At 42.3% G+C, this 8,600-nt stretch overlaps 1 non-coding gene across 1 annotated transcript; it reads left to right on the top strand.

The window, feature by feature from the left end:
• The first annotated feature begins 2,339 nt into the window (after nt 1-2,339).
• LOC131494226 (U6 spliceosomal RNA) lies at nt 2,340-2,443 on the top strand. The gene has a single exon (XR_009253271.1). It is a non-coding gene; the product is annotated as a U6 spliceosomal RNA (small nuclear RNA).
• Nucleotides 2,444-8,600: the final 6,157 nt, after the last annotated feature.

The following is an 8,600-nucleotide window of genomic DNA, read 5'->3' as shown; positions in this document are numbered from 1 at the left end:
TAACCAACGCTGGTTTGGGACTGCATGGATGCAGTTCATTCAGCGTTCACTAGAGCATCCAAATAGAACAGGAGGCTTTGTAGAAATACCTATAATACAACAAGAAAAAGTCCTTGGGGCGCCTGGGCGGCTCAGTTGGTTAAGCATCGTGAGTTTGAGCCCTACATTGGGTTCTCTGCTGTCAGCGTGGATTCTGCTTCCAATCCTCTGTCTCCCTCTCTCTCTTTCCCTCTCTCACCTCTCTCCTGCTCTCAAAAATAAGGAAAAAAAGAAAGAAAAAAAAATACTTATTGAGCCTGCTAAATCCCAGGTGCTGCTTTGGTTAATAAAGAGGAAGACACAGGGGTGCCCTGGGGGCTCAGTCGGTTGAGTGTTGAGCTTCCGACTCCTGATTTAGGCTCCAGTCATGATCTCATGATTTGTAGGGTCAGGCTCTGAGCAGACAGTGCGGAGCCTGCGTGGGATTCTCTCTCTCTCTCTCTCTCAAAATAAATAAGATGTTTAAAATAAAGAGGAAGATACAAAGATGGAGGAAACATTTCCATTCACTCAGATAGCTTGCAATCTAGTGTTTTTCAAAACATCAGAGCCTTGGGGCTCCTGGGTGGCTCCTGGTTGAGCGTCTGACTTGGGCTCAGGTCACAATCTCGCGGTCCGTGAGTTCGAGCCCCGCATCGGGCTCTGTGCTGACAGCTCAGAGCCTGGAGCCTGCTTCAGATTCTGTGTCTCCCTCTCTCTCTGCCCCTCCCCTGCTCATGCTCTGTCTCTCTCCCTCTCAAAAATAAGTAAGAAATAAAAAAAAAAAATCAGAGCCTTCATAACAAATTTATGGTGAGAAAAACAAAGCAGGGGAAGAGCATACAGTAAAAAGAATGAGCTATCAACTAATGCAATGGCTAGTGTAGACCTTACTTGGATCCTAATTTGAACAAACCAAATGTGAAACAATTATGAGAAATTTGAACACTGACGGGGTATTTGATACAAAGAACAAAAGGAAAAACAAAGGGATACATGAATGTGATTTATGAAGAAATGAATATGTTCTGAAAATACTTCCACCTTAAAAAAAATCAGCGCATTGGGTAAGCTGTTTGGTGATTTTCTTTTCTGATCTTCAGTAAAAATGATTACTAACCCTCAGTCATCACCTCCTACAATAAGGTATATCCGGTAGCAGAGAGCTTATAAAATATACTTGCCAATAAGTTGCAAAAACACTAACAATTTTTTAAGTTTATTTATTTATTTTGAGAAAGAGAGGATATGTGCACAAGGGGGGGTGGGGGTGGGGGGGGTAGAAAGAGAGAGAGGGAGAAACAACAAAAAGAGAGAATCCCAAGCAGGCTCCACACTCTCAGCACAGAGCCCAATGTGGGACTCAAACCCACAAACTGTGAGATCATGACCTGAGCCGAAATCAAGAGTTGGATGCTTAACTGATCCACCCAGGCACCACCACCCCCCCACCCCCCCCCCCCCCCCCGCCAAACATTAACATTTTATTTTATTTTATTTTTTCAACGTTTTTTATTTATTTTTGGACAGAGAGAGACACAGCATGAACGGGGGAGGGGCAGAGAGAGAGGGAGACACAGAATCGGAAACAGGCTCCAGGCTCCGAGCCATCAGCCCAGAGCCTGACGCGGGGCTCGAACTCACGGACCGCGAGATCGTGACCTGGCTGAAGTCGGACGCTTAACCGACTGCGCCACCCAGGCGCCCCAAACATTAACATTTTAAAATAACATCTTTGAAGGAGAAACATTTCTGTTTTCCAATAAACTCTGGGATCATACTTTCCCCACCCACCAGAAAGAAAGAAAAGGAAAGAGAAAGAAAGAAGAAAGAAAGAAAGAAAGAAAGAAAGAAAGAAAGAAAGAAAGAAAGAAAGAAAAAGAAAGAAACCCAGGAAAGAAAAAGAATAGCATTGGCAAAACAAAAAGAAAGGGTGTGAGCCTTCAAATAGAGATAGGAGGCTACAAATTTTGGTCTTGCTCTCAGGATGGTGACATTACTCCTCTTACTAGGACAAAGAATCACATTGAGAATATTAAGATTTATGTGTTTCCTTTAACTTAACTAATTTCCATTGCACATACATAACATTGCTTGTGTTGACTTACACTCCTAGAATAGAATCAGGAAATCTACCATAGCTAAAAGGAACTTTGTTTCATTTGTTTCTGTTCCTCCCCATTCTGTCAAAACACACTGGATAAGGAGACCGAGGCCCACGGAAGTTAAGCCAGTGCTCAGGGTTCCACAGCTCAGTCACTAACTAGCTGGTGTGGGAGCGAGGGAAAGTTCCAAGTCTTGGTCAGAAGCAGAGGTCAGCAGTGTTTGTTCCTGTAGCACATATACTGAAATTGGAATGATACAGACATTAGAATGGCCCCTGAGCAAGGATGACACACAAATTTGTGAAATGTTCCACATTTTTTGGGTGATGTAAAGGGGGTTCAGAGTACACATATCTTGATGAGCAGCGAGAAATGTATAGGATTACTGAATCATTATATTGATTCTAATATAATAAAACTAGTATAACACTGTATGTTAATTATACTTGAATTAAAAAAGAATTATGGGGGCATCTGGGTGGCTCAGTCAGTTGAGCGACTGACTCTTGATTTCAATTTCAGCTCAGGTCATGATTCCAGGGTCGTGGGACCAAGCCCCAGGTCAGGCTCCTTGCTGAACATGGATTTCTTTCTCCCTTTGCCCTTCTCCTCCACTTGCTCTCTCTCTCTCTCTCTCAAATTAAAAAAAAGAATTATGGCCTAAAAATAATAAAATAAAATAAAATAAAATAAAATAAAATAAAATAATAAAATAAAATAAAATAAAGCAGAGGTTGCAAATTATGGGTGCTAGGCCAAGTCTGGCCCACTGGCTGTTTTTGTATGGCCTGTAAGCTAAGGGTAATCTTTATATTTTTAAATGCTTGAAAGGAAAAAAAAAGGAAGACCATTTCTTGACATGTGAAAATTATATAAAACTCAATTTTTCACGTCCCTACTGTTGTGTTGGGAGATGGGCACATGCATTCACATATGTATGCTATGTGGCTGCGTTTGTCAGTCGAGTTGAGTGGCTCCAACAAAATCCGTATGGTCTGCAAAACCTAACCTATCTCAGTCTCCTCTCTGGCCCTTTACAAAAAAAGTTTGCAGAATCCTGGTCGAGAGCCCTATCGGCGCCAAGACTGCTTTGCAGAACAGGGCCAGACGTATGGCAAGGATCATTCCTTAGTGTACACACGACAGGCCTTCAGACCTCCCGGATCTAGTCCGTTGCTTTACATGTTCGATGCCGCTGAAGAGGGGAGAACTGGTAGCTGCCCCCTCGGTGTCCTTCAGCCGACATGCGGAGCTGAGGTGGGGTAATTTAGTTTCTGTTCTCACTGCCTACTCAATCACCCGCTCTCAGTGAAGCCTGTCAACAGGGAGACCAATTAGTGCCAATTTCTGTGTAAAAGGCGTTTCCTTCAGGCAAGACTGAGATCACCACTTCATTTCACACAAACAATTCAGGGTCACAAGGTTAACCCGGGTTAGATTCAAACCAGGGCTTAAAAAGTGCAAGGCAGACTGCTTACCAATCCTTAGAGCTCTCCAGACTCCTTAGGAAAAAAGTGCCAAAGAATTCACCTCATTTACCAGACGGGGACCTAACACTTCGGGGGTAAACAGCCAACAGGCCCTGCAAATTTAATACCCCTCTACAAGATTACCCCCAGATTTCCCACAGATGTTTACGGCAAACTTTATTCGAGCCCTGTGTAGCAATCAGTTTCCTTGTAATTCAAAACCACCAGAGAGCAGGCCCTCTACTTCAGAAAACTGAATTTTTTAGGAAATCAGAGACCTCCAAGGGCCAGTGAGTTCTCAAAGCACACTTCTTTCTTTCTTTTTTTTAATGTTTATTATTTTTGAGAGAGAGAGCAGGGGAGGGGCAGAGGACCTGAAGCAGGCTCTGCACTGACAGCAGACAGAGCCTGATGTGGGTGGGGCTCGAACTCACGAACCTTGAGATCATGATCCAAACTGAAGTTAGACATTTAACTGACTGAGCCACCCAGGCGCCCCTCAAAGCACATTTCTTACGAGTGTAAATATCCTTTTGCATGAGGGGAGAAATGCATTTATAGGCAACCTTGTTTTATACTAGATTGTCTAAAAGTTTCTGTAAATAAACTTGCATGTGTATGTTAGAACATTTTAATAAGATGAGCAGAGCAAACCCTTTGGTAGATCATTTCATAAGGAATATCTCTTTCTGGGGCACCTGGGTGGCTCAGTCGGTTGAGCGCCCAACTTTGGCTCAGGTCATGATCTCACAGCTCACGAGTTTGAGCTCTACATTGGACTCTATGCTGACAGCTTGGAGCCCGGAGCCTGCTTTGGATTCTGTGTCTCCCTCTCTCTCTCTCTCTCTGCCCCTCCCCCGCTCATGCTCCATCTCTCTGTCTCTAAAAATAAGTAAACTTTTTAAAAATTAAAAAAAAAAAAAAAAAAAAAGGAATATCTCTTTCTGGGGGCCACCTGCATGGCTCAGTCTGTTGAGTGTCCAACTTTGGCTCAGGTCATGATCTCACAGCTCAGGCATTCGAGCCCAACATTCAGCTGTCAGCACAGAGCCCACTTCGGATTTTCTGTCCCTCTCTCTCTGCCCCTTCCCCACTCGCACATTCTCTCTCAAAAGTAAATCTTTTTTTTTTTTTTTTTTAAAGAATATCTCTTTTCTTTTTTGAGAACTCGTAGTTATGTTATTCAAAAGAATCACATTGTTTTTATTTTTAAAAAATTTTTTAACGTTTATTTATTTTTGAGAGACAGAGCACCAGTGGGGAAAGGGCAGAGAGGGAGGGAGACACAGAATCTGAAGCAGGCTCTAAGCTTTGAGCTGTCAGTACAGAGCCTGAAGCAGGGCTCGAACCCACGAACTATGACAACATGATATGAGCCAAAGTTAGATGCCTAACCGACTGAGCCCTCAGGTGCCCCAAATCTCATTATTTTTAAAAATTAAAATGCCATTGATGTAATATAACTTGCTTATTCTACCTACATCAAAATTATTCATTCTTACGTGGACAACTCCATGACATTCACGATATCAGGATTTTTTTAAATCATTTTTTAAAGTTTATTTATTTATTTTGAGAGAGACAGAGAGAGTATGAGCTGGGGAGGAGAAAGGGAGAGAGAGAGAGAGAGAGAATCCCAGGCAGGCTCTGCAGAGTCAGCACAGAGCCCGACAAGGGGCTCCAACTCACAAAACTGTCACGATTTGTTTTAACGTCAATGTAGCCTTTTTTCATTTGCCTAAAATTTCATTTATATTTTGAATATTAACAGTGTACATACACCCACAGTGTACCCGCTGCTCAGAAGAATTTGAAGCCCAATAATTGTTTTCTAATTCCTCACGGACATTCAAATTGCCAAATGATGGTAAGTAATTCACACTAGCAGACAACAGGAAAAGAATTCTTTTAAACGATTACAATCGCTCAGAAAGGAGATTTGCTGGGGTTTTGTAATTTTTTAAATTTTGATTTAGTTTTATTTTTGGGGGGAGACAAAGCATGAGTGGGGAAGGGGCAGAGAGAGAGAGAGAGACAGAGCGAGAATCTTAAGCGGGCTCCAGGCCCAGAAGGGAGTCTGACGCAGGACTCATCTCACAGTCGTGAGATCATGACCTCGGCCAAAATCAAGAGTCACGAAGGCTCTGGGGGTACCTGGGTGGCTCAGTCAGTTAAGCATCCAACTTTGATTCAGGTCATGATCTCACAGTTTGTGGATTCAAGCCCCAGATTGGGCTCTCCACTGTCAGCACAGAGCCCACTTTGGATCCTCTGTCTCCATCTCTCTCTCTGTCCCTCCCCACTCCCTCTCTCTCTCTCAAAAATAAACATTAAAAAAAAGAGTTGAAGACTTAACCGATCGAGCCACCCAGGTGCCCTTAATTGATTTTTTAAAAAATCCTTATTTTTGAGAGAGAGCACGCATAAGTGGGGGAGGGGCGGAGAGAGGGGGACAGAGGACCCCAAGCAGGCTCTGTGCTGACAGCAGAGAGCCCGATGTGGGGCTGGAACTCAAGAAATGCAAGATCACATCTGATACAGCCAAAAGGCCAAGAAGCGATGAGGAACCGTGAGATCATAACCTGCACTGAAGCCAGATGCTCAACCTATTGAGCCACAAAGGCAGCCCTGATTTTTTTTTTTTTAAAGTTTATTTTTGAAAGAGAGAGAGAGAGAGAGAGAGCATATTCATATGTGAGTGGGGAAGGGGCAGAGAGAGAGAGAGAGAGAGAGAGAAGGAGAGAGAGAATCCCAAGCAGCGTCCATGTTGTCATGCTGTTGTAGAGAAGATACGGATTATCCAAGGTCTAAGAGGTGAGTGTCAGCTCTCAGCAGTATTCTCCCTTCATAATACTTGGGGCTGTTCTCTCACTGGAGATTGGAGCTTTCCCTCCATTTTATATTTGTGTATTTTTAGTAGGTATGAAGAGAATCATGAGCAAATATGACTTTGTTTCACAATTTTTAATTCAACATACCATTCCCCACCCCAAGTGTTTGGGACAGCCGCTTGCTAAGCATCCGGAATGAAGAGGTGTGCTCTCTTAGCTTTCATCCATCCACTTTTCATCTTCAAACATTTTTTTTTTTTTTTAATTTTTTTTTTTTTCCAACGTTTTTTATTTATATTTGGGACAGAGAGAGACAGAGCACGAACGGGGGAGGGGCAGAGAGAGAGGGAGACACAGAATCGGAAACAGGCTCCAGGCTCCGAGCCATCAGCCCAGAGCCCGACGCGGGGCTCGAACTCGCGGACCGCGAGATCGTGACCTGGCTGAAGTCGGACGCCTAACCGACTGCGCCACCCAGGCGCCCCGTAGCTACCTCATTCTTAAACTACATCGATCATAAACTGCTTTTCCAAAAATAGCATAGGCTCTCAAAGAAGAATTTATAGCAAATTTCTCTGAATTCCAGTTCATAATGAAAAGAATCCAAGACATCTTGTTTTTATTTGGTATCTCTCATGAGAATTAAGAAAAACAATCCAAATGTTTTCACTTCCTTAAAAAGCCGGGGAGAGACTGCAGCTAGTGTTACATGGTTTGGCAGGCAAACATTCCTCACAGTCCAAGTGTGATCTGAGCTAGGTCCCCATGGTTCTGGTTCATTGCCAAAGTATTCTCAGCTGCAAAGTGGGAGGATGAGAAAAAGCCCTACCTTGTAACCTGAAAAGGTGACTGAATGAAAGATGATTTAGGGTAAGGATTGGGGTAAGAAAGGTGTAAAACAATATTAAAATAAGATTAAGATTATACAGTATACTTTGAAACATAGATTTTATGAAATAAATATCATTTCTTACATCTATCTTAGAACTATAAATATCTATCTTATTTACACAACATTCCAGAATTATGTCACAATTTAAAAAAAAAAATTCTTTTTTTTTTTTAACATTTATTTATTTTTGAGACAGAGAGAGACAGAGCATGAACGGGGTGGGGGGGGGTGGTGGGCAGAGAGAGGGAGACACAGAATCTGAAACAGGCTCCAGGCTCTGAGCTGTCAGCACAGAGCCCGACGCGGGGCTAGAACTCACGGACCGTGAGATCATGACCTGAGCCGAAGTCGGATGCTCAACCGACCGAGCCACCCAGGCGCCCCATCACAATTTTTTTCTTATCCAAACCTTTTTGGTTATGATTTATATTTCCTCTATCGTCCTCTCAATTAAAGTTTGAATGTAAAACCACTTTCATTTGAGACAGTGTTGTCTTGAAAGTACTCAGTAAAGCTTTGAGCATCTTTGCAGTGACTAGAACAATGTAGTTATCTATGGGATTACATCATTTAGGGATAATATATATTTGCTCAAAGTAATTTACATCAAATTTGAATCATTATGTTGTATACCTGAAACTAATGTAACATTGTGTATCAACTATAATAAAAAAAGAAAAAAATTGGGGCGCCTGGGTGGCCCAGTCGGTTGAGCGGCCGACTTCAGCTCAGGTCATGATCTCGCGGTCCGTGAGTTCGAGCCCCACGTCGGGCTCTGTGCTGACAGCTCAGAGCCTGGAACCTGTTTCAGATTCTGTGTCTCCCTCTCTCTCAGACCCTCCCCCGTTCATGCTCTGTCTCTCCCTGTCTCAAAAATAAATGTTAAAAAAAAAAAAAAGAAAAAAAAAGAAAAAATTAATACTCCCTTTACAAATGGGAAGCATTTTAAGATGGGCAAGATGACACTTAAATAGTTACTGCAAAAAAATAAAATAAAATAAATAATAAAATAAATAGTTACTGCAAGAAATAGCTCTGAGCATGCAGCTTAGACTTAGACTTTCAACTCTGCTGTTATCTTAATAAAGAGTTTTACTGTCAATATAAGTACTATTAAATCACAGCTGGCCCGAATCAGCATTTTTTTTCTTTTTAGTGTGGAATAGAGCTGAAGATTGAACTCGTAATTTTTTTTTTTTTAATTGCAGTAAAAATCCATTTTAGTTTGCTAGGTCAAATCAATCCTTCATATCTACACTGACGAAACCCCACTCACCATACCGTT

This window comes from Neofelis nebulosa, chromosome 13 (assembly GCF_028018385.1).
Source record: "Neofelis nebulosa isolate mNeoNeb1 chromosome 13, mNeoNeb1.pri, whole genome shotgun sequence".
NCBI lineage: Eukaryota > Metazoa > Chordata > Mammalia > Carnivora > Felidae > Neofelis > Neofelis nebulosa.
The sequence above is the reverse complement of the archived record's forward strand: the minus strand, read 5'-3'. Positions and strand labels throughout refer to the sequence as shown.